Source organism: Schistocerca nitens, chromosome 11, assembly GCF_023898315.1.
Source record: "Schistocerca nitens isolate TAMUIC-IGC-003100 chromosome 11, iqSchNite1.1, whole genome shotgun sequence".
NCBI classification, from domain to species: domain Eukaryota; kingdom Metazoa; phylum Arthropoda; class Insecta; order Orthoptera; family Acrididae; genus Schistocerca; species Schistocerca nitens.
Genome location: NC_064624.1, coordinates 7,840,651 through 7,867,919, shown reverse-complemented (window position 1 = coordinate 7,867,919; position 27,269 = coordinate 7,840,651). Strand labels below are relative to the sequence as shown.

Genomic DNA, 27,269 nt, shown 5'->3' with positions numbered 1-27,269 from the left:
TTCGTTACGAGTACCTTTAGTAATTTATTCAGATTTCGAATGTTGTGGCTAAAAGAGTAGGAAATAGTGTGGTGTATTGAAATCTTGAATAAAACCAACTTACTTTCAGAAAAAAACGTGTTGCTTTAGTTATTGAACGCCAAGTTCTCATGTCAGCAACAGAACATTCTCTTCCGATCGCTCCACCGCTCACGCAACTCAGGTCAACAACAGCAAAGTACGAGTGGACAAAAAAGTGGAAGAAAGCTGTCTGTACTGCAAGAGCCTATGTGGAGAGGACGAGAAATTCCGTTGAGGTTTCGCTAAAAGCAGGGTAAGTTACACGAGGGAACAAAAGTGAATGCCAACGTACGCCATTCGCTGACGCTCGTCTATGTACACCGAACTTTGGCGACCTGTTTCACGAGACAAACTATGCGACCTGTTTCTCCATAGATTTTTTTCGCGTTGCTGCACTTTGCACTGACACACACACACACACACACACACACGGACACGGACACACACACACACACACAAACACTATATATTGTAAATAAGGGTGGGCAGCCTCGCTTCGAACGGTGAGAGAGGGTTAGATTCTCACTACAGTCAACGTCAATAATTAGAAGCCCAGCAGTGCAACCACTGTCCTTCACTAACAGCTCTGAACACCTCATCCAACTGGCTACTTGCAACCTCCACTGACCAGATCTGTGACAACAAAACAAGAGTAATAGGTAATGCACCACTTTTTTTCTGGAAGTTGTTTTTATTCAGGATTCCAGTACATGATTTTATTCCCCACTCTGTTTTTCATTATAATCCACGTTGAGTGCGACTGCCTTACGCCGGCTTGCTGGGAGGGCCTATGTGTCCATACAATACCACTCTACTGGTCGATGTCCACTCTACTGGTCGATGTCCACTCTACTCGTCGATGTCCACTCTACTGGTCGATGTCCACTCTACTGGTCGATGTCCACTCTACTGGTCGATGTCCACTCTACTGGTCGCTGTCCACTCTACTGGTCGATGTCCACTCTACTGGTCGATGTCCACTCTACTGGTCGATGTCCACTCTACTGGTCGATGTCCACTCAACTGGTCGATGTCCACTCAACTGGTCGATGTCCACACTACTGGTCGATGTCCACACTACTGGTCGATGTCCATTCTACTGGTCGATGTCCATTCTACTGGTCGATGTCCAATCTACTGGTCTGTGTCCACTCTACTGGTCTGTGTCCACTCTACTGGTCGATGTACACTCTACTGGTCGATGTCCACTCTACTGGTCGGTGTCGGAACCACGTCTCCCTGCATCAGTAACCTCCCCAACATCCTGTGGACTGCGACCTTCAATGTTACAAACAGTTGGAGGTTGGAAAGTGTGAGGTGTGGGCTGTAGGCTGGAGGAGGAAGAACAGTCTAATGAAGTCTTGTCAGCTCTCAAATGTGCAGACCTTGCATTGTCATGGAGAAGGAGAAGTCAGTTTGCAGTTTTGTAGCGACAAACAGGCTGGAGCCGTTTATTCAGTTTCACAAGGGTAGCACGGTACACTTCAGTGTTGATGGCTCCACCACTAGGGTCGGCATCAAAGTGAATAGCCCTTTGAGACTTCCAGAAGACCGTCGCCATGACTTTACCAGCTGAGTGTGTGGCTTTGAACTGTTTCTTCAGTGGACATTGGAGCTGCCCTTTTGCTCCCAGTTCGAAGTGGTGAACCTATGTTTCATCACCAGTGACGATGTTCGACAAAAAACTGTCACGATCAACATCTTTGCACGCAAACAACTCCACACAGATGGTCATTCGTTGCTCATTACGGTCTTCCAGAGGGCACACACCTTTCAGTGCTTCAACTGGTGGACGAGTGTGTCAGCACTACTAACAGAGATGTGCAGCTGAGAACCGCCAGATTGTGACATGTCGCCCACCTCGAATGAAAGTGTCCCCACATTCAAACGATGCAGGAGTCGCAGTTGTGTGCAGCGGGCTGACACACGGGACATTCGATAGGCTTGCGCGACCTTGTTCCGGTGATCGTAGACGCCTAGCCCAACGACTCCCCGTGCTTTTGTTCACTGCCAGCTCTCTCTATATACATTGTGCAAGCGCCTATGAATACCTGCCGTGCCCTGGTTTTCGTCAAGAGAAATTCAATGGCAGCTTTCTGCCTGGAACACTCTTCCATTTCAGATGCCACCTACTGGAACATGATGAAACGATAGGACCTGACGCGGAAATATTCCACGATTTCCCCACAACAAACCAGCTTCTTTCCAACAGAAATTGGCCGACGTAAAAATGTATTGCATTACTTATTGAATACCCCTTGTATCTCACGTGCTTCCGTTAGATGCTTACATCAGGTGGGAACGAAACGAAAAACTATTTGTCGTTATTGAAAAGGCACTCCATCCACAGGACCAGACGCGCACATCGGTACCGACCGAGCGCCGTGTCTTCCTCTGCCAACGGCGCGGCTATTTGACAAGCCATAATACGAATGAGCCAACGGCTCTGCTGCAGTGGTAGCACCGGTTCACGTCAGATCTCCGAAGTTAAGCGCTGTCGGGCTGGGCTAGCACTTGGATGGGTGACCATCAGGTCTGCCGAGCGCTGTTGGCATGCGGAGTCCACTCAGCCCTCGTGAGGCAAACTGAGGAGCTTCTTGACTGAGAAGCGGTGGCTCCGGTGTCGTAAATTGACATACGGCTAGGAGAGCAGTGAGCTGACCACATGCCCCTCCAAATCCGGATCGAGTGACGCCTGTGGGCTAAGGATGACACGGCGGTCGGTCGGTACCGTTGGGCCTTCCAAGGCCTGTTTGGGCGGGGTTTTTACAACATGAATGAACAGTATGGCTATCGAAGAAAGGTACCACATCCGTTAGTGAAACTGATTTATGTGAACGGCAGCAATTGCAGTACTGCATTGAGAGAGTATCGCCGACTCAGTGCTCTGAGGAAGGGTCCGACGTCATTAAACTCTTTAAAGAAGGTGACAAAGAAATTAGAAAGCACGGGTGAGGTTGGTGTGGTACCTGGAAGAGGAAGACGTCCTGTCCCGGTGGAAGATGTTGACAGGGTTGCTGTTGCTGCAAGTGACCGTGCAGCATGTGCCCCGTGTAGAACTAGTGCTGATGCAGTGTCACGAGTATTGTCCATCCCCCGTATGTTGTTGTTATGTTGTATGTTTACTGGGTACCTAGAAACGACAGAGAGGCTCCGTGCCCGCTGCGGCCCGGACCCACGACGACTACCGCGGTCCACTTCACCCCTCTGCCACTCCACACTGACCCCAGAGTTATTGTGCGATTCAGCCACCGGTGGACCCCCCCCCCCCCCCCCCCCCCCGTCCAGGAAATGTCTCACATCAGACGAGTGTAACCCCTATGTTTGCGTGTTAGAGTAATGGTGGTGTACGTGTATGTGCAGAACTTAATTGCACAGCAATCGCCGACATAGTGTAGCTGAGGCGGAATAAGGGGAACCAGCCCACATTCGCTGAGTCAAGTGGAAAACCCTTAAAAACCATCCACAGACTGGCCGGCTCACCGGACCTCGACACAAGTTCGCCGAGCGTATTCGTGCCGGGGACCAGGCACTCATTCCCACTCCAGAAAGCCGTGCATTAGACCGCTCGGCTAACCGGGCAGGCTATGTCCACCCTTTAATCAACAGTACGGAAGGTTTTTTGCTATGTATTATACAGGTTGTTTATAAATGAATATCGGGGTTTTAACGGTTTATGATATTTATTACATCAAACTTACAGTTATAAATGATGTGTCAAATGAAAGAGCAAGCCGAACAGTTGTGTTTGGCACCAGTGCGCATATGCAGCGCGCAATGTTTTCGCCGCAAGTAGCGGAGATGGCGACTAGTGAACAGGAATCGTTTTGTGTTTTGCAGTTTGCAAAGACCGAACCTGTAGTTACGGTGCAAGTTGCGTTCCGGCTGAAGTTCGGTTGTGATCCACCAAGTGATAATAACATTTGTGAATGGTATCATCAATTTGAAGACACTGGCTGCCTTTGTAATACGAAGAGCACAGGACGACCAAGAGTTAGTGAAGAGACCGTTGAGCGAGTGAGAGCGTCGTTCACTCGTAGCCCAAAGATGTCAGTCCGGAAGGCTAGTCTGAATTACAAGTTCCCGTCTCGACTGCATGGGAAGTTTTAAGAAAATGCATACAACTACGTCCTTACCGTTTACAATTATTACAGGCTCTAAGACCAGCAGACCATGCATTACGTACCATCTTCGCAAACGAAATGTTGTTTCATGACGATGAAGATTTTCTGGATCATATTGTCTTCAGTTATGACTCGACTTTTCACCATAGTGGACTTATTAACACTCACAATGTGCGCATCTGGGGCTTAGAAAATCCTCACGAGGTGGTACAAATTCAACGAGAGTACCCTAAAGTGTTTTTTGTGCCGTATCCCGGCGGAAAGTTTGTGGGCCTTTCTTTTTTGGTGAAGCTACTGTAAGTGGCACTTCCTACCTTGATACACTAGAGCAATTGCTCTTCCTTCAGTTGGAAGAAGATGAGCCAGAGAACTTCATTTTCCAGCAATATGGTGCGCCACCTCATTGGCATAGTGAAATACGCGTTTGGCTGAACTTGACTGTACCCAAGCGCTGGATAGGCCGCAAGGGGCCCAACGACAGGGCTGGCCCTGCACGGCCTCCACGTTCACCCGACCTAACGCCAAGCGATTTTTTCCTATGGCGCTTCATCAAGGATCGTGTGTCCGTGCCTCTGGCCACCAGCAGACCTCCCTGAATTAAGAAACCGGATTGAAGCAGCTGTTGCTACAATCACTGAAGACACACTTATCAACGTTTGGGAAGAACTCGGCTATAGACCTGGTGTGTGCCGTGTGACAAATGGTGCTCACATTGAACACTTATAAGGGTCGTGGTAAAACTGTTTGAGTTGCTCTTTCATGCTCATAACTGTAAGTTTAATGTAATAAATATTATAAAGCGTTAAAACCCAACGTACAAGATTCAGACGGTGCAGCAGGTGAAACCTCAGGTCCTCAGCAACGTTCTGAATTTACTCTTCTCTTTCCGGCGTCGATCGTAGTCGATGACGTGTGGCCAGCAATACTCTGTGGAGCTGACGTGGCACATTTCACACTGCAGGTTGCCGTGAATCGACAGAACTGCCGAGTTTGGGGTTGTCAAGCCGCGTGTTGTGCTCGAAGAGCTATTCCAGTCGCCATGTGTGACTGTGTTCACAAACAGCTTCAGTCTGGGTCCGTTCTCCTCCGAAGAGAAAACACCCAGACGGGCTGCAAGGGCACCGTAACTTCTGCAGGAAATCGAGGCGTCCATGTACAGATTGTGATTCCCGCTTTGGGGCAGCGCAAGATGTGGCAACGCCTCATGTCGCTCGCTCAGTCAAAGGTATGCTTAGTGCAAGCTTTCACAAACCTGTCATCTCCGGAGGTTTTCCAGATTCACGGCCTGCAAGATCACCTGATGTGGACTCACATGACTTCTGGCTTTGAGGACATCTGAAAGAACGCGTGTACCAGGGACACGATTGGTTTATAGCTGATCTGAAGGCCAGTGTACAGAATTGCATTGAAACTCTTTGCGAGCAGCCGCCGATCACCTCGTGTTACGTGTGCAACATTTTGTCGACGTCTCCAGTGCTCATACTGAAGAAACTGTTGATAGTGAAATCAACATTACGCCTTTCCTACTTGTTTGACCTTTTCTGCACACATCCCGATCCTAGTGCATTACATACAGCAACGTTTCTATACGTCTTTCTTGCATTCACTGCGCCAGAATGGCACCCGGTGGCCAAAAGTGGAACTATTTTTTCCAGCGTATATCAGTTCCGCATTACTGCATTGGTATACCTAGCAAGTTTAGCTGCCATACGATAACTACAGCCAACACTGGACTTCATTGAGTAGATGCTCTCCAATTATAATCACCCAGTATCTATTATCCTGATTAAAATATAGCGAAGACCTTATCATTCTCATTGGTTGCTTTCACGGTGGCTGTATTACGTAACAAACCTACCGTTATTACCTGTACGTCGTTGATGTTAAAGAACAGTGGTCGACCTTGGATCACGCTATCTACTCTCTAATGTACGAGTACACTAGTCGCCATTAAAATTGCTACACCAAGAAGAAACGCGGATGATAAACGGATATTCATTGCACAAATATATTATACTAGAACTAACATGTGAGTACATTTTCACGCAATTTGGAGGCATAGATGCTGAGAAATCAGTACCCAGAACAACCACCTCTGGCCGTAATAACGGCCTTGATACGCCTGGGCCTTGAGTCAAACAGAGCTCGGATGGCGTGTACAGGTACAGCTGCCCATGCAGCTTCAATACGATACCACTTGACACATTTCTGGCTATGTATTCATTTGTTGGAGCAATTTAAATATTTTTTTACTAATGTTCAATACTATAAACTTATACACTTCAATCAGAGATATAAATAGTTGATATCTGACATTGATCAATATAAACCAAATAAAACACAAAGAGAAAAACATATAAAGGATTAGTAAACAAATGAAAGAAGGTATGTGGAGACAAATAGAAAATGCAGAGCAAAAAAGTGCTATTTAAATGGATATGCCTTATTCAATCCTGTTTTATTGTGGAAAATACACGTTAGTTCTAAGCTTTACACGTGAGTACTCTTATTGATCATAAAATATCTCATTGGTATTTAATATCTTTTACAAAATATCTTTATGTAATGTTATGTAATTACTCAGTATTCTGAATCGTGAAGTGATACAAGGAAGTGCCCTACACAGATTTATGGTAGTCAGGAGCCAGAGGTTTATTTTCCATTCCAAACTATCTAGGTTTATCTTAAATTTATTACATTTACGATTGATATTATATTACAAGAGATAACATTTATTACAAAATTCACTGTAGTTAACAACAGTAATAGTCTGAATACCGAGGAAGAAAATAAATTACTGCTGAAAAGAAAAATGAATTCCCATCATATGACACCCAGCAAAACATGTTATGCACAAGAGAGAGGAGAAATCACCTGCTTTTTAATGACCGGAACTGCAACTGGAACCATTCCATATCAAAATAAATGGCCAATGATGAGAGATGTCCGACTACTAATTGTTACCATCCGATTCCTTTATACTATCATCAGTACTATGACAAATTCATTAACTAGTACACAGATGATTTTTAGAGATATCGAAACAACTGGCAGTCTCTATTTTTAAGGTCTGCCTTTAAAATACACAAAGGGTAGAGACTGGTACATCATACAGGACTTTGTTAAACAACGATTAATCCCAACTTAGTCTCAACAAGATGGAGTCTTAAGATTTAATGGACTGAAAATACATTCAGTGATGAAGCATTATGACATACTAAAATCACATAAATGAAAATGAGAAGCCCGGTGATCTCAAAAAAAAAAAAAAAATATTTAAATAGCGAGCCGTACTGGCTCAGTGACGATCACTCGAAACGCATCATAAGCAAAGAACACTACTGGCAATTAAAATTGCTACACCAAGAAGAAATGCAGGTGATAAACGGGTACTCATCGGACAAGTATATTATACTAGAACTGACGTGTCATTACATTTCCACGCAATTTGGGTGGATAGATCCAGAGAAATCAGTACCCAGAACAACCACCTCTGGCCGTAATACGCCTGGGCAATGAGTCAAACAGAGCTTGGATGGCGTGTACAGGTACAGCTACCCATGCAGCTTCAACACGATACAACAGTTCATCAAGAGTAGTGACTGGCGTATTGTGACGAGCCAGTTGTTCGTCCACCATTGACCAGACGTTTTCAATTGGTGAGAGATCTGAAGAATGTGCTGGCCAGGGCAGCAGTCGAACATTTTCTGTATCCAGAAAGGCCCGTACAGGACCTGCAACATGCAGTCGTGTATTATCCTGCTGAAATTTAGGGTTTCGCAGGGATCGAATGAAGGGTAGAGCCACGGGTTACGACCCGTGGCTCTACACATCTGAAATGTAACGTCCACTGTTCAAAGAGCAGTCAATGCGAACGAGATGTGCCGAGAAGTGTAACCAATGGCACCCCATACCATCACGCCGGGTGATACGCCAGTATGGCGATGACGAATACACGCTTCCAATGTGCGTTCACCGCGATGTCACCAAATACGGATGGTTCCATCGCGATGCTGTAAACAGAACCTGGATTCACCCGAAAAAATGACGTTTTGCCATTCGTACATCGGGGTTCGTTGTTGAGTACACCATCGCAGGCGCTCCTGTCTGTGATGCAGCGTCAAGGGTAACCGCAGCCACGGCCTCCGAGCTGATAGTCCGTGCTGCTGCAAACGTCATCGAACTGTTCGTGCAGATGGTTGTTGTCTTGCAAACGTCCCCATCTGTTGACTCAGGCATCGAGACGTGACTGCACGATCCGTTACAGCCGTGCGGATAAGATGCGTGTCATCTCGACTGCTAGTGATACGAGGCCGTTGGGATCCAGCACGGCGTTCCGTATTACCCTCCTGAACCCGCCGATTCCATATTCTGCTAACAGGCATTGGATCTCGACCAACACGAGCAGCAGTGTCGCGATACGATAAACCGCAATCGCGATAGGCTACAATCCGACCTTTATCAAAGTCGGAAACGTGGTGGTACGCATTTCTCCTCCTTACACGAGGCATCACAACAACTTTTCAGCAGGTAACGCCGGTCAACTGCTGTTTGTGTATGAGAAATCGGTTGGAAACTATCCTCATGTCAGCACGTTGTAGGTGTCGCCACCGGCACCAACCTTGTGTGAATGCTCCGAAGAGCTAATCATTTGCGTATCACAGCATCTTCTTCTTGTCAGTTATATTTCGCGTCTGTAGCACGTCATGTTTGTGGTGCAGCAATTTCATTGGCCAGTAGTGTAGGAGATTTTATGAAGTGGCCCAAGTCGTGTGTGACAGCTCGTACCGATTTTTCACATTTCATTAATCATATTTTACTGGCGATATTCTCCTGGTAGCTCCTTTAACAAAATCCTTGAAGTGTTTCGCCTATGCTGCCGGGGATATCAGAAAGCATCCGATATAAAGCAGCTTCTGAAATGCGAAATAATCACTAATGCAGATGTCTCCACTTGCTAGTAATCAGAGACTGAATGCTAGCCATCCTTCAGGTTATGTTCTTCGCATCTGCCCCCACAGCTGTACTGAGAAGGCAGGGATAAGCGTCAGCGTACATACGTGCTACGTTTTGGAACAAAGCTGAGGAAAGCTGGAGGTGCAACCACGAATTTCACATCTACGTACAAAGTCAGACACCTAAATTCTTATTTTCTTACTCCTCTTTGAGCATTTTGTAGAAACCAGTCCGCTTGCTGTGCAAAATAATCCTGTCTGAATATCGAGGTTTTGCACTGTGGCTCCAATTACGAAGGAGTCCCGGAAAGTAATGCCTCCGAACTTTTTTGTTCTGTTCTCAGGCCATCGTTTGTGGTATTCGATGTGGATGCACAGTACTGGGTCGGCTGCCCCGCTTCGCTGCAACCCTCCACTGTGTAGCGCGTGACACGGCAGTTGTTGGTCAGCGCGAGACCCTCAGAAAGTTGAAAGCGCCAAATCGGAGAGTCGGTCGACACCCGGAGCACCCTCGCATGATAATGGCAGACGACACAGACGAGCACTGCGACGCCACCGATCGTCCTCCGTACAGCTGCAAGGTCTCCGTACGTCTTCTGCCATAGTAAACAATTCACCTTTACTGCACTGGGACAGAGGTGAATGAGTAGTGTGTAACATCCTTGACTGTGTGGTCAAGTTTATCTGTGGTTCGCCAGTCGGTTGTGCAGCGCTGGTACAGTCTTATTTGAGTCGCAGTAGCGAGTAGTTGCGTTTTTAGAGAAGAAGATTTGATATTTGTGAATCTGAGAGAAATTATTTATTGTAGAGTTGAAAACTTGTTTGTAATTGTTTCTTTTTAATTCTGCTGATGGCGAAGATTTCTTGGCTGAATTATTCAAGGTAACGTATGCATGCTCAATAATGAAACGTTGGTTTTTCAGAACTATTAATTGCAGGATACGTTGTCTCCCAAATAACTAATAACAGTCACTATTAGTGTCAATATGATCTCTTTGTTTTCATTACGTCGCATAAACGCAACTGGTTGGGATGTCTGTGACTCTTGTATTGACAGAATTTCGTCATTGTTGAACCCTTGTTATGTTGCACCGACTTTTTTGACAATGAGCAGAGTTTCAATTTTCCAGGAACGACTTTCTTTAACCCTTAAATGCATGATTTTTTATTTCAAGCTGTAAAAATTACCATGTTTAGTTTATAGTGCCTACATTTCGAAAAAAATATTGAAAAAATTTTTAAATTAAATTAACAAAGCACTATTGTTGAAAATCGCTTTGTAGCTGATCAGCTACATTTTGAGTTAACACCTTACGAGCCACAATAAATGTGCTTATTTTGCTCCCTCAATTTTGACCAAATCTCTCGTAATTTAATTGTTGATTATGATTAAATACTTTGTATAGGAAGGGAAAAATCCTAAAATAATAAATAGGACATTAATGTTGTAAATATTGAGCATTTATTGTATATTTTATACACTTTTATATATGAACAATAAGGTATCTAGTTCCAACAGGTTTGTACCCAAGCATGTGATAATCACTTTACATGAAAAGTTTGAAAACAGTTCTTTTGTTTGTGCAAACACAATGCAACTGCACATTTATTACACTGAACCCAGGAAAATCCCTTGCATCCTGGCATTTTGCACCTCTGTCTCACTTGCAAGTACGAAGGCAGGTGACCTACTTGATCCAGCCTTACATCTTGTGGAGGTACATGTGCTGTGGGCCCCTTTGTCTTCTTAGCTTGTATTTGGTTTTCGAGTTCATTACTTGGCCTTCCACGTTTTGCTGAAGTTTGACCTGAGCGACACAAACAGTGAGCAATTTCCATTCGAAATTCGGAGAGTTTCATAGTTCTCCTAATCCCTTTTGTTTCTGCTACTCTCCTATACAACAGCCAGGAATTGACTACTCCCATGTCCAGGAGATGGTAAAACAATCTTATATACCATTTTCGACTTTTCACAAGAATTTTATGTCGACCCATTATGCTGTCAAGAAGGTCAACACCTCCCATATGTTTATTGTAGAGCTTAATTATTTGTGGACAAGGTATTGTTATTCTTGTCTTTGTTTTTTTGTCATACCTCCCTGCTTCATGAATAGGCTGCTGTCCAGCAAGTGTAGAAAGCAACATCACACTCTTGTTATCTTTCCACACTACATTTGATATGTTGACACCATCCACTGTTGCGACGCGCTCTACTGATGCACCTCGTGCCATTTTCTTCAGCTCAGCTTCTGAAGGGTGCTTGCAGTCTGGCACTCTGTTTCTTCTGACTGTCCCAAGTGAGTAAATTCCTTGTTTATGTAACCATACAAGCAGTGGCAGACTTGTGTAATAATTGTCACAGTACAGTTTGTGGTTCATATTTCTTGGTAGTATCCTACTGAGTCGAACTACAACATTTGCACTTGCTCCCAAGTCTTCCTCCCCAGTCACTCTTTTTTCTGATTCATTTTCATCTCCAGTGAAAATCTCAAAATCGTAGGCATAACCAGATATGCCACTAATAACAAATAATTTGTATCCATATTTATGAGGCTTGTTTGGCATGTATTGTTTCAAATAACTTCTAGCCTTTGTTGAACATATCTGTTCATCAACAGAAACACACTCCTCAACAGGTATTGTTTGAAACCGAGATCTCATCAATTCTATTATGGGTCTTATCTTGAAGAGTCTATCATGACCTTTTTCACCCCTGGGTATCATTGCACTGTTGTCATTGAAGTGAAGAAACTTACGTATTTGCTCATACTGATTCACTGTCATTGTTGTCTTGATCACATGAGTACCAGTAACTTCTCCCCAGTAATCCCTCGTATTGACATTACGAGACAGATGCCTATAAATTTTTTTATGTCATCACAGGATAAATCTATTGGTCTATCAGGATTACACTGCACACTGTATCTATGAGACTCTTCGACAATTAGATCAAAGAATTTAGTTGGAAATATATGTTTGAAGAATTGGTATGGAGTATTTAAGTTTATTACTTCTTCTGGTAACGAAGTATTGCCATGAAATTTTGACTGCAGTTCGGGAATAATCAACTGTTTATCTTTCCAAACCACACTCCTGCTGTTTTTGGTAACATTTTTGCTGCTGCATGGCAGTTTCAGAGCATTATCAGACAACTGTGACGTCGATTCCTTCATTATAACATCAGATTGTCTTGTTCCAGAAACATCTTCAGTCCTAATTACTGGTACTTGACTTTCTTCGTCACTACTGTCACTATCACAATCAACAGATTCTGGAGCAACATATGTCTCATCTTGAATGGAATCGTCAGAGAAACACTCAAGATCGTCATTACTGCTTAGTGGAATCTCTAACCATTCCATAAGCATTTCTTCTTGACTCTTTCGAGACATTTTTACGTCAGCGCCTGAAATGCAGTAAATGAAAAATGTAGCTGATAAGCTACATACACAAAAACAGGCCTCATTTCAAATCTATCGCAAAGACACTCGAATTAACTGTTTACACCATATCTACTTACGTTTTCAAAATGAAAAAGTAATTTTCAAACCCAGAAATCAGTGCACAAACACCAAAAACACACCTCTACTTTCCGCCAAAACACACACTTGGCAGTATGTCCACACAGCTCACTGTCGAACTACTTCAGCTCGTCCTGCCATCTATGATCGCTATGAAGAACTACTAGAAACTGCAGCGGAGTGTATACACTTAGCTACATAACGAATTTGATCGAAAATGTTTCTCCATATGGAATAAATCGAAGAAATGAGGTCTGTAGCTTATCAGCTACAGTATGCATTAAAGGGTTAAAGTAAAACCGCCCGCTATCGTTCTTCCAAGGGAACCTCCCCATCGCACCCCCCTCAGATTTAGTTATAAGTTGGCACAGTGGATAGGCCTTGAAAAACTGAACACAGAGCAATCGAGAAAACAGGAAGAAGTTGTAAGGAACTACGAAAAAAATAATCAAAATATACAAACTGAGTAGTCCATGCGAACCCTCAAGTGAAAAGTTTTTCTTTCTTTTCACAAAGTTATGATCTGTCCATTCCTTCACTGACGTCTCTGTTCACTGTAATAAGTTTAGTGTCTGTGTTTTGCGACCGCACCGCAAAACCGTGCGATTAGTAGACGAAAGGACGTGCCTCTCCAATGAGAACCGAAAACATTTGATCGCAAGGTCATAGGTCAACCGATTCCTCCACAGGAAAACACGTCTGATATATTCTATACGACACTGGTGACGGCTTGTGCGTCACATGACAGGGATATGTTGTCGACCCACCTAAGTTGTACACTTGGCGAATGGGTAAAAAGATTCTTCTACCTTGCCCGATTTAGGTTTTCTTGTGGATGTGAGAATTACTCCCAAAAAAGTGATGAAAACATAAGAGTTTGTCACATAAACTGCAACAAATAAATCCAACAGTTTCACAGTCCCACACTTTTCCCTGTGCTCCGTCAAAACATATGTTTTTAACGTTTTCAAATTTTTCCGTGTGTAGACCGTCAAATCCTGCATAAGTCCAAGCAAATCTGAACAGGTCCTGGAATTTTGGAGAGCGAAGTTGATTATGTGTCAGTGCCTGAACTTTGATAATTGTCTGAAAATAAAAAATAAAATTTTACGCTCGAAGGAAGACTTGAACCAAGGACCTCTCGTTCCGCAGCTGCTCACACCAACCACGGGACCACGGCGCTGCTGATTTTACAGTAACCTTGATGTTGCCTATCTTCGCATGGACTACTCAGTTTGTATATTTTGCTTATTTTTTTCATAGTTCTACACAACTTCTTCCTGTTTTCTCGATTGCTCTGTGTTCAGTTTTTCAAGGCCTATCCACTGTGCCAACTTATAACTAAATCTGAGGGGGGTGCGATGGGGGGGGGGGGTTCCCTTGTTAGTAAAGTTGTGAATATTCTGTAGTGTGTGCATTGCACCTGACGCCAGACGAAGCCACAGATTGTTTGTGAGAAGCGACAAACACATTTTGTAGTGTGCAGTTTAGTTTTTCTTTAGCCGCCGCATCTAATGATTTCTAACGCCTTCCAGAACGTCACTGCACCAGACACAAAACAACATGCTGGGGTGAGGTAAATAGAGCCGCAATTATCAGGTGTTGTGCTAAGCAAGAAGATGAATTTACAGTGAACTGTGTAGGTGATTTGTCGTGTGACTAGGGCCTCCCGTGGGGTAGACCGTTCGCCGGGTGCAGGTCTTTCGGTTTGACGACACTTCGGCGACTTGCGTGTCGATGGGGATCAAATGATGACTATTCGGACAACACGACACCCAGTCCCTGAGCGGAGAATATCTCCGACCCAGCCTGGAATCGAACCCGGGCCCTTGGGATTGACATTCTCTCCCGCTGACCACTCAGCTACCGGGGGCGGACACTGTGTAGTTAATCTCAAACAGTTAGTTTTCTCCTGAGTGGAGCAGTATTTTATTTTTGTGGGCATCCCGAGTCAGGAATTGCACATCATGCCACGTAGCTTTCATAATGGACTTCAGTAGCGAATTTTAGTTAAATATTTTTCACTGAGTGCGCAGTTAGTTACCTATTTTTGGCATTCAGTTAGATTAGTTTTCATTATTTCAAAATTCAGTAAAGTTCAAATTCCTGTTTCGTGACGCTGTTCACATGGGCACCGCAGGGCGAACCAGCAATCTGTATTGCTCAGCGGTCGAATACGACATCTGAAGCACACGTTACGCTAGGAGAAAGTTACCTATTTTTGGCATTCAGTTCGGCACCTCTGGAGGTACTGCACCAGTCGTAGGTCTAACACATGGTGATGAACTAATACGTAAGGTAGAAACCCCAAAATTTTTAGGTCTCCATATTGATGAGAATTTACATTGGAAAAAAACAAATTTTGGAACTCCTAAAACAACTACGTTCAGCCACATTTGTACTTGGAATCAGAACAAATTTTGGGCGAGGGAAATCAGTAAGTTGACATATTTTGCTTATTTTCATTCAGTAATGTCATACGGAACAATGTTCTGCGGTAGCTCATCATTAAGAAAGAAGGTCTTAATTGCCCAAAAACATTCTGTAAGAATAGTATGTGGTGTTCACCCACCGATCATCTTGTACACATCTGTTTATGGAGTTGGGCATTCTGACTACTGCTTAACAGTATGCACTACTGGACATTAAAATTGCTAGACCAAGAAGAAATGCAGATGATAAACGGGTGTTCATTGTACAAATGTATTATACTAGAACTGACATGCGATTACATTTTCACGCAATTTGGTTGCATAGATCCTGAGAAATGATTACCCAGAACAACCACCTCTGGCCGTAATAACGACCTTGATACGTCTGGGTATTGAGTCAAACATAGCTTGGATGGCGTGCACAGGTACAGCTGCCCAAACAGCTTCAACACGATTCGTTGGGAACTGACACAGAATTCATCAAATGACCACGGCATAACAGCCCGGATAATTATAATGGGCATTTGTAGTATGACGGCGGGGAATGCATGAGTTACATCGATTTCTTCAGCATTCGAATTCTATCCATGCTAGATTCAAACTTACTGTGGAAATAGAAAAAGACGGCTGCGTGCCCATTTTGGATGTTGGCGTTCGCCCTAAAGTCGATGGCGCATTAGGACGTGCCGTACATCGTAAACAAACACACACGAATCCATGTATACATGCCAGTAGCTGCCGGCACCCTTCACAGACCATAGGTAAAGATAATTTGCAAGAAGAGCTCACATACCTCAAGAACATTAAATGACTCTTCCTAGCTTATACATCTACGAATGTGTATGGTTTCTGAAAACTCACCAGGAATTTTCAACATTAAATAATCAGATTGAAACTTCCTGGCAGATTAAAACTGTGTGCGCGACCGAGACTCGAACTCGGGACCTTTGCCTTTCGCGGGCAAGTGCTCTACCATCTGAGCTACCGAAGGGCGACTCACGCCCGGTACTCACAGCTGTACTTCTGCCAGTACCTCGTCTCCTACCTTCCAAACTTTACAGGAGCTCTCCTGCGAACCTTGCAGAACTAACACTCCTGAAATAAAGGATACTGCGGAGACATGGCTTAGCCACAGCCTGGGGGATTTTTCCAGAATGAGATTTTCACTATGCAGCGGAGTGTGCGCTGGTATGAAACAAAGGTCCCGAGTTCGAGTCTCGGTCGGGCACACAGTTTTAATCTGTCAGGAAGTTTCATATCAGCGCACACTCCGCTGCAGAGTGAAAATCTCATTCTGGAATAATCAGATTCATAACCATGAAACAAGGAACAGGGATGATTTTTAGAGAGGCACCCACAAAGGAGCACTCTACCAAAAAAGTGTAAACTACCAGCCCAAAATACTTTTTAGTGCATTGCCTTCTAAAGTAAAGAAAATTAAAGAATGTAATAAATCAAGGTAAATCTTAAAAAACTTTTACTAACACATAGTTTTTATAACATTGAAGAATATCTAAATACGGGAAAGTAATATTATTTATATATACTGATAAAAAATATTTGTATTTATTATCAAAGTTTTTGAAACGAATTAAAAATAAGAAACTGTAGTGTAATTGACTACATACATACAATGTATATTGTTAACGGATGAATAAAGAGATTGATTGATTGATTAAAGCGAATGGATTTTCTCCGCAACCAATTCGTAGAGAATTCGATGTAAAACGTGGAATGCAGGTATGTGACGGGGAAGGAGATAGTAAGTCCTTCAGATCAACTGCGTTTCTGCCCTATGTGGGTGCTCTTTCCTAGAAGATACGCCGTATTCTCGAGAAACACTGTGTTAAGGTGATCTTCCGGACTCCCACGAAGATTGCAGCGTTACTCGGCTCTGTAGAGGACGATTTGCTGCTTGCGGAAACTGTGGGAAGTCGTACGTGGGTCAAACAGCACGCACGAGATGTGTGGAGCAGCGAAGACACACCAGGCTTATTACAGCCAGACAAGTCAGCTGTCGCCGAACGTTGTATTGATAAAGGGCATCCCATGAAGTACAGTGATCTGAACATTCTACCATCCACCTCTTCTTTTCGCGATTCTGGCTTCAAGGAAGCTATAGGGATTAGATGAGCTAATAATTACATAAAAAGGGATAGTGGTTTTAATTTAGACAAAGTACGGCAAGAAAGGAAGAATGTATTGATTGTTGGTGTTAATAAGGATCACCCTCCTTTACCTCCTCTGCATCACTGCAGATGACGTGTCGCTGAGCACATGTGTTCTGTGCATGCAGTACACGTGAGGCGCCCTGTTGTTTCCACTGCACTGTCTGGAATCGGAAGGTTCCGTTATAGTTCACTAACCTGCTGCCTTCAGGTTGATGTCCCCAGCGCAGAAAACAGCACGCTGGTCTTAGGTTCTGTATCTTGAGGCTGGAACTGACTTTTAGCGAGGTTCTGTTCTGAAATAATGTATTTCTTTGCGATGCCACTCGCGTATTTTAATATAGCCACACGAGAAGACTACATGAACTTAATACAACACCTTCTGATACAGCAAAGTACACGATCAAACACAGTGTTTACGAAAATCTATCTTTACACATTTTGTGGCACGTGTCTGTGCCTCATGACTACCGGAGTGAACCTTTTAATACTGAATACTGGCAAACACACCCTGCCACAGACAACATGACTGTATATCTCGACTGCCTAATCCAGAGTGACAAACAGGAACTTAAATAGAAATTAGAAACACATCCTACGATAGACAACATGTCTGTTCTTCTCGACTGCCTAATCGAGAGTGTCGAACAGCCCGAAACACTTCGCGCGCGATACCACAAAAGGCGGGACCCGAACGCTTCCGAAGTGCTTCGTCAGCAATTTCGTCAGCCTTTTGTTTTTGAATTAAATTGTTTTTAATAATTTTGATAGCTGTTGAGAGATATTCGTATTAAAAAGTGAAATTACAATGTGCAGTTTAACTAATAATAATAACTATGGTTCAGATGGCTCTGAGAACCATGGGACTTAACATCTGAGGTCATCAGTCCCCTAGAACTTAGAACTACTTAAACCTGACTAACCCAAGGACATCACACGCATCCATGTCCGAAGCACGATTCGAACCTGCGACCGTAGCGGTCGCGTGGTTCTAGACTCAAGCGCCTAGAACCGCTCGGCCACTCCGGCAGGCAATAATAACTATAACGTTTTGGCGCCCTTGCTCCGAACACAGCAGCCAATCACAGAGCAGTAGCATACCCAGGCAATCTTTCTCACGGGAATGGTACCGAATCCAACATCGTGTAAGCCAAAAATATTACAGAAGCATGGAATTCGGCTCTTGCCATAATTAAAGTACAGAGAAGTCGCCATGGTGTCACCGCCACCGCACATGCATCGATAAACGAATCGAATGTCTGTACGCCTCCGCCATGGGTGGCGCGAGTGTAGCGTATCTCCTTGGTGCCGACCAACGTATGTGACCCGCATGCGCTGTACCGCCGCTGTGGAGCATATAAGGCCGCGCTTGGCACCTTGCCGTCGGTCTCGCGCGATGGACGGACGAAACGCGGTCGAAATATCAGTCGAAGAAATTTTATAGGCGCAGCTGCAGGCCCGAAATTTAATGGACTACGCATAATACTCTGCTGGCTATTAAAATAGCTACACCTAGATGAAATGCTGATGATAAAAGGGTATTCCGTAGACAAATATATTATACTAGAACTGACATGTGATTACATTTTCACGCAGTTTGGGTGCATAGATCCTGAGAAATCAGTACCCAGAACAACCACCTCTGGCCGTAATAACGGCCTTGATGCGCCTCGGCATTGAGTCAAACAGAGCTTGGATGGCGTGTACGGGTACAGCCGCCGATGCAGCACCAACACGATACCACAGTTAGTCAAGAGTAGTGACTGGCGTATTGTGACGAGCCAGTTACTCGGCCACCATCGACCAGATGTTTTCAATTGGTGAGAGATCTGGAGCATGTGCTGACCAGGGCAACAGTCGAACATTTTCTGTATCCAGAAAGGCCCGTACAGGACCAGCAACATGTGGTCATGCATTATCCTGCTGAAATGTAGGGTTTCGCAGGGATCGAATAAAGGGTAGAGCCACGGGTTGTAACACATCTGAAATGTAACGTCCACTGTTCAGAGTGCCGTCAATGCGAACAACAGGTGACCGAGATGTGTAACCAATGGCACCCCATACAATCGCGCCGGGTGACAGGCCAGTATGGCGATGACGAATACACGCTTCCAATGGGCGTTCACCGCGATGTCGCCATACACCGATGCGACCATTATGATGCTGTAAAGACAACCTGCATACATTCGAAAAAATGTTTTGCCATTCGTGCAGCCAGGTTCGTCGTTGAGTACAACATCGCAGGCGCTCCTGTCTGTGATGCAGCGTCAGGGGTAACCACAGCCACGGTCTCCGAGCTGATTGTCCATGCTGCTGCAAACGTCGTCGAACTGTTCTTGCAGATGGTTGTTGTCTTGCAAACGTCCCCATCTGTTGACTCAGGGATCGAGACGTGGCTGCACGATCCGTTACAGCCGTGCGGATAAGATGCCTCTCATCTCGACTGCTAGTGATGCGAGGCCGTTGGGATCCAGCACGGCGTTCCGTATTGCCTTCCTGAACCCACCGATCCCATATTCTGCTAGCAGTCATCGGATCTCGACCAACACCAGCAGCAATGTCGCGATATGGTAAACCGCAATCGCTATAGGCTAGAACCTTTACCAAAGTCGGAAACGTGATGGCACGCATTTCGCCTCCTTACACGAGGCATCACAACAACGTTTCACCAGGCATCGCCGGTCAACTGCTGTTTGTGTATGAGAAATCGGTTGGAAACTTTCCTCATGTCAGCAACCTTGTGTGAATGCTCTGCAAAGCTAATCATTTGCATATCACAGCATCTTCTACCTGTCGGTTAAATTTCGCATGTGTAGCACTTCATTTTCGCGGTGTAGCAATTTTAATGGCCAGTAGTGTATGCGTTCGAGTAAATCCAAAGGTTTCCGGTCGTAGAAACTGTCAGGAAACCGCGCATTTTCAGTAGAGAAAGTTTGAAAATGCTTACAGTCGGTTGTGGCAGCGTTACCTCGTAGCGTTTCGACTCATCAGGCTAGATCTGGACAGGGGGGCGGGGGGGGGGGCGGTCTGAGCGCAGACCGCAGAGGGGGCGTGGCCGCCTCTGCTCTGCGTTTTACGGCCCCCCGCGCGGTTCCCAGAAGGAGCGCTTTGTGCGCGGTTCCGCGAACACCGGCCAATTTCCGCGGCTGCCCTTGTCTGCCGCCGGAGTCTCTCCAGCGGGGCCCGCCTGGAAGCAGAGCCGCCGCTGGACGCTGGACGCTGGACCCTCCGCCGCCCGTCTCGCGAACGGACGCGTGTCGCTGCCAGCCAGCGGTCCCGGCAGCTGTTCGCCACTGGCCGCTACCTCGAGCTGCGTTCACAGTCCCACCGACAACGGTCGTCGGACGCCGTCGCCAGAAGTCGCCCGATAACGTCGGACGACACACCTCGGTCACGGTGCGTCCCATCTCGTCCGTCCGTTTTCGGCGGAGTTGGAGGTTAGAATCCAGTCTGTGTACGGAGAGGGTTGGATTGTAACCTCCATGGGTGGGACGGACACTCTGACACCCCTGTACCTGGAGACGAGCACGCCAGTGCGGAGTTTGCTATTAATGAGATGGCGAATGGGTTGGATCCGTCTGGGAAAGAACGTTTCGCGTAGTGCACTGGAATCACCAGAAGTCTTACGAAGTAACAGTGTACTAAGAAAATATGTAGTTTCAGTGACACATCGTGAACCATCAATTAGGGCGGTTCACAAACAACAACTCAAGTACACATGTTAATCCACAACGTTATCGTGGAAGTAGGGGCCAGGAGGTGCTGGTGAAATAACACACACTACTAAAGATACCTTTTTTATTTTAAAGACATTATCAATAATAAATTTTTAAGTCTGGTATTTTTTTTAAAAACGCAATTTCAAAACAATTTCCAGTCGCTGACAAATTTTCTTTATGAAAAGGAGATTGCAAGGTATGACGTTAGCAACAATAGTAAGATTTTAAACTTCATATATATATATATATATATATATATATATATATATATATATATATATATATATATATATATATATATATTATTCACGTTTGGGCCCTACTGGACCACGCGAAGTACAATCACGGGGCATTCAGTTATTTTCTTTTAGACTTTCTCTCTGCCCAAATTGTTTTCATTCTCTCGGAATGAGCTCTTTTCCTTTCATCAGACCATGTGGTTCCAGTTTTCTTTGGTTTTTCAGCTTGACCAACTACCCAGTCATGAATTTTTTGCCTAAATAATTTTCTGTCTTGAATTTCATCTTGTTTTATATCTGCCTCTTTCATGTCCTCTTTTATAGCGGCAATCCATTTTATTGTCTCAAATTTAGCTTTACTTCGATTTTCGTAGAATTCCACTACTTGTTTAGTTAGTCTGGTAGCATCCATTCTTTTAATATGCCCATAAAATTTTAATCTGTGTTTTTTCATATCTGAATATATGCTGGTGTATTGTTGAATTTCACTATTTGCTCTTAGCCTGTATGTTCCTTCTTCAGTATATTTTGGACCTAGAATTTTTCTGATTACTTTTCTTTCTCTTTTTTGGATTTCTTGAATATCCTTTTTTCTGTTTAAAATTAGCGTTTCAGCCCCATAAAGGCACTCTGGTTTTATGACCGTGTTGTAATGTCTCAATTTACAGTACCTCGAGAGACATTTTTTGTTGTAGATGTCTTTTGTAAGTCTAAAAGCTGTCTCCATCTTTTGACAACGAATTTCATTTCCAATTTTTTCTAGACCAGTCTCTGAGATTGTTTCACCTAAATATTTGAATTGCGAAACTCTTTTGATTTTTCCATACTTAGTTTCCAAAAGTTTGGGTGCCAGTTTGTTGCTAGTCATATACTGTGTTTTTTCAAATGAGATTTGGAGACCTACTCTTTCTGCTGTTTCTTTAAGGATTTCTATTAGTTTCTGAGCAATTTGGATGTCCTGCGTTAGAATAACCAAGTCGTCTGCAAAGGCCAAACAGTCTATTCGAATATTTGTTCGTCCTAATTTCACTGGTTGGTCAATTTTGAACTCCAATTTTCGTTCGCGCCACTCTTGTATTACTTTTTCTAGAACGCAGTTAAATAGCAACGGAGAGAGTCCATCACCTTGCCTCACGCCTGTTTTTATTTCAAAGGATTCTGAAATTTCTCCTCTGAACTTTACTTTTGATTTTGTACCAGTTAGCGTGTCTCTGATAATTGCCGTGGTTTTAGGATCCAGGCCTTGTTCTTTCACAATTTGGAAAAGAGATTCACGATCCACTGAGTCATAAGCCTTTCTAAAATCTACAAAGGTACAAACTAGTTTTTTATTGTAAATTTTTTGATGTCTGAGAATTAGTTTGAGGACTAAAATCTGTTCTGGGCAAGATCTATTTGGCCTGAAACCTGCTTGATATTCGCCAATTTTCCATTCAAGTTGCTGTTGTGCTCGGTTCAGAAGACATTGAGACAGGATTTTGTATGTGACTGGAAGAAGAGAAATTCCTCTGTAATTATTAACATCAGTTTTGTCTCCCTTCTTATGAAGTGGGTGAATCAAGGCGGTTTTCCATTCATCAGGAATTTTTTCAGTTTGCCAAATGTTTTGCATGATTGAAGTAATTTCTTTAACGGTTTTTGGACCAGCTGCCTTTAAAAGTTCTGCAACAATTCCATCTTCACCAGATGCTTTGTTGTTTTTCAACCTATGAATTTCTTTAATGATTTCCTCTTCATTTGGTGCAAGTGAAACTGGATTGCATTGTTGGGGAATTTTTGGTGGAAATCTTTCTGTGGGCTCGGGGCAATTTAGAAGATTCTTAAAATATTTAGAAAGTTCTTTGCAATTTTCTTGGTTGTTAAGAGCCAACTGTCCATTTTCCTTCTTGAAGCAAAGATTCTGGGGTTGGTACCCCTTTATTTTGGTTTTAAAAGTTTTATAAAAATTTCTGGTATTGTATTTCTGAAAATCTTCTTCAATTTCTAAGAGTTGACTATTCTCATATTGTCTTTTTGTTTGTCTAATTAGTTTTGAAGTGTCTTTTCTAGTTGCCATGAATGTATCATATGTGTCTTCTGTCTTGTTGCTATTCCATGCTTTAAATGCCTCTTGTCTGGCTTTAATTGCATGATCACAGTTTTCATTCCACCAAGCATGTTTCTTCTGTTTTCGTAAAGGAATTTGATCTTGAGCTGTTTTGATAATCTTGTGTTTGAGTTGTTCCCAATTTTGTGCACTTGTTTTGTCAAATTCGTCTGCTAATAATGATGGTTGGATTTTACTGGTGTCAAATTTGGGGATTAATGGTGTCCTTTTGTTGAAATTTTGGGGTTTTAGCTTTAGTTTCACACGGGTTAAGTAATGGTCTGAGTCAATATTGGCGCCTTTACGAACTTGAACATTTAAAATTTCTTTGTGACATGGATACGAGATTGCAATATGGTCAATTTGGAATTCACCTATGTCCTTGTTAGGTGATCGCCATGTCTTTTGTTTTGAAGGTTTTTTCTTAAAATGACTTGACATAATTTTGAGATTGAAATTTCTGCAAAATTCTACCAGCCTCTTTCCATTTTGATTGGTCCATTTATGTGCAGGGAATTCACCGACCGTTTTTCTAAATTTTCTCTCTTTCCCTAACTGCGCATTAAAATCACCCATTAAAATCTTTACATAATTTTGAGGAATTTTGGAGACTGTATTCTCTAACACTTCCCATGACTTATTTACTTTTTCTGGATTTGTTTTATTCTCCTGGTTGATAGGCATGTGTGCGTTAATTAAACAGTACATTTTATTTGCACATTTCATGGAAATTGTCATTAGTCTGTTGTTTACTGGATTTACTTCGATTACGGAGCCAAGAACGTCTTGCGAAATTGCGAATGCAACACCCAGATGCGGAGTGTTTTTAAGAATTCTTTTGTCTGTTTTACTTTTAAACAATCGGTAGTTTCCAAAATCCATGGTATTCTCATCAGGCAACCTTGTTTCTTGCAGGGCTAAAATTTTGATATTTTGTTCTTTTAGTGTGTCTCCTAATTTATAGAGTTTTCCTGGTGTCAAGAGAGAGTTAATATTGATAGTCCCAAAAAATGTTTCGACCTTGGGCATGAGTCGGTCAAAAGACTTCGATTTCCTCTGGTTTGGGATATAGCGTTTCAGCCTAGTCTCCCCAGAATCCGATAGACTAGTTGCGCCACTGATGGCGGAGGATTTGTTACCACCTGGGGTAATTTTGTAATTACTCAAACGCTCCATAATAGTACTTAGAATCAAAGGGTTGAGCTCAGAAAAGCTCAGTGGTTAAGACTGGAGTGGTTAGTTCCAGAATTTGTATTACGGCCGCACCTCTGGTGAACAGACGCCGACCACCGTGCCGCTTGTTACAAGTCAGACGCAAGGTGGATTTATTGTATTATGTGCCTCTTCCGCTAGTTCCACCGTACCGAGATTCGTTCTCTCCGCCTTCACTACCGTTGAGGTCTTCGCTGTAACCCTAGCAAGGGGCCCTGACAGAGTACTATCACCCGGGCCAGGTGAACTCTGGTTTTTTAAACGAGGTTGTTACTCCTCCCCCTCCTCCTTCCTCATCACTTGCATAATGAGGCCCCGGGCTTGGGACCGGTACAGCGGATATATATATATAAAAGACAACAATAAAAGATCTTTTAAATAGCTGGCAAATTTTGTCTATCTAAAGGATATTGCAAGGTATGACGTTAACAACTTCCCAGTAATAAGATTTTAAACTTATTATACAGGGTGTTACAAAAAGGTACGGCCTGAAACATTCCTCATACACAAATAAAGAAAAGATGTCATGTGGACATATGTCCGGAAACGCTTAATTTCCATGTTAGAGCTCATTTTAGTTTCGACAGTATGTACTGTACTTCCTCGATTAACCGCCTTGATTTCATACGGGATACTCTACCTATGCTGCTAGAACATGTGCCTTTACAAGCACGACACAACATGTGGTTCATGCACGATGGAGCTCCTGCACATTTCAGTCGAAGTGTTCGTACGCTTCTCAACAACAGATTCGGTGAGCGATGGATCAGTAGAGACGGACTAATTCGGTGGTCTCCACGCTCTCCTGACCTCAACCTGATTTATGGGGGCATTTGAAAGCTCTTGTCTACGCAAGCCCGGTACGAAATGTAGAGACTCTTCGTGCTCGTATTGTGGACGGTTGTGATACAATACGCCATTCTCGAGGACTGCATCAGCGCATCAGGGATTCCGTGCGACTGAGGGTGGATGCACGTATCCTCGCTAACGGAGGACATTTTGAACATTTCCTGTTTGAAGTCACGCTGGTACGTTCTATTGCTGTGTGTTTCCATTCCATGATTAATGTGATTTGAAGAGAAGTAATAAAATGAGCTCTAACATGGAAAGTGAGCGTTTCCGGACACATGTCCACATAACATATTTTCTTTCTTTGTGTGTGAGGAATGTTTCCTGCAAGTTTCGCCGTACCTTTTTGTAACACCCTGTATATATAAGATCAATTCCTTAAAAAAACCTTTAAGTACCTAGTTTTTACTAAAGTAAAAATAGTTGTCTCTTGCCAATTAAATAACTTATATTACACCTGTCAGTTGTTACAAGATAAGGCCCCCGGAGTAGACAACATTCCATTGGAACTACTGACGGCCTTGGGAGAGCCAGTGCTGACAAAACTCTACCATCTGGTGAGCAAGATGTATGAAACAGGCGAAATACCCTCAGACTTCAAGAAGAATATAATAATTCCAATCCCAAAAAAAGCAGGTGTTGACAGATGTGAAAATTACCGAACTGTCAGTTTAATAAGTCACAGCTGCAAAATACTAACACGAATTCTTTACAGACGAATGGACAAACTGGTAGAAGCCGACCTCGAGGAAGATGAGTTTGGATTCCGTAGAAATGTTGGAACACGTGAGGCAATACTGACGTTGCGACTTACCTTAGAAGCTAGATTAAGCAAGGGCAAACCTACGTTTCTAGCATTTGTAGACTTAGAGGAAGCTTTTGACAATGTTGACTGGAATACTCTCTTTCAAATTCTGAAGGTGGCAGGGGTAAAATACAGGGAGCGAAAGGCTATTTGCAATTTGTACAGAAACCAGATGGCAGTTATAAGTGTCGAGGGACATGAAAGGGAAGCAGTGGTTGGGAAGGGAGTGAGACAGGGTTGTAGTGTCTCCCCGATGCTATTCAATCTGTATATTGAGCAAGCAGTGAAGGAAGCAAAAGAAAAATTCGGAGTAGGTATTAAAATCCATGGAGAAGAAATAAGAACTTTGAGGTTCGCCGATGACATTGTAATTCTGTCAGAGACAGCAAAGGACTTGGAAGGGCAGTTGAACGGAATGGATAGTGTCTCGAAAGGAGGATATAAGATGAACATCAACAAAAGTAAAACGAGGATAATGAAATATAGTCGAATTAAGTCGGGTGATGCTGAGGCAATTAGATTAGGAAATGAGGCACTTAAAGTAGTAAAGGAGTTTTGCTATTTGGGGAGCAAAATAACTGATGATGGTCGAAGCAGAGAGGATATAAAATGTAGACTGGCAATGGCAAGGAAAGTGTTTCTGAAGAAGAGAAATTTGTTAACATCGACTATAGATTTAAGTGTCAGGAAGTCATTTCTGAAAGTATTTGTATGGAGTGTAGCCATGTATGGAAGTGAAACATGGACGATAAATAGTTTGGACAAGAAGATAATAGAAGCTTTTGAAATGTGGTGCTACAGAAGAATGCTGAAGATTAGATGGCTAGATCACATAACTAATGAGGAAGTATTGAATAGGATTAGGGAGAAGAGAAGTTTGTGGCACAACTTGACTAGAAGAAGGGATCGGTTGGTAGGACATGTTCTGAGGCATCAAGGGATCACCAATTTAGTATTGGAGGGCAGCGTGGAGGGTAAAAATCGTAGAGGGAGACCAAGAGATCAATACACTAAGCAGATTCAGAAGGATGTAGGTTGCGGTAGGTACTGGGAGATGAAGAAGCTTTCACAGGATAGAGTAGCGTGGAGAGCTGTATCA

At 43.4% G+C, this 27,269-nt stretch overlaps 1 pseudogene; it reads left to right on the top strand.

The window, feature by feature from the left end:
- Positions 1-2,496: 2,496 nt before the first annotated feature.
- LOC126214090 (5S ribosomal RNA) lies at positions 2,497-2,614 on the top strand (annotated as a pseudogene).
- The last annotated feature ends 24,655 nt before the right edge of the window (positions 2,615-27,269 follow it).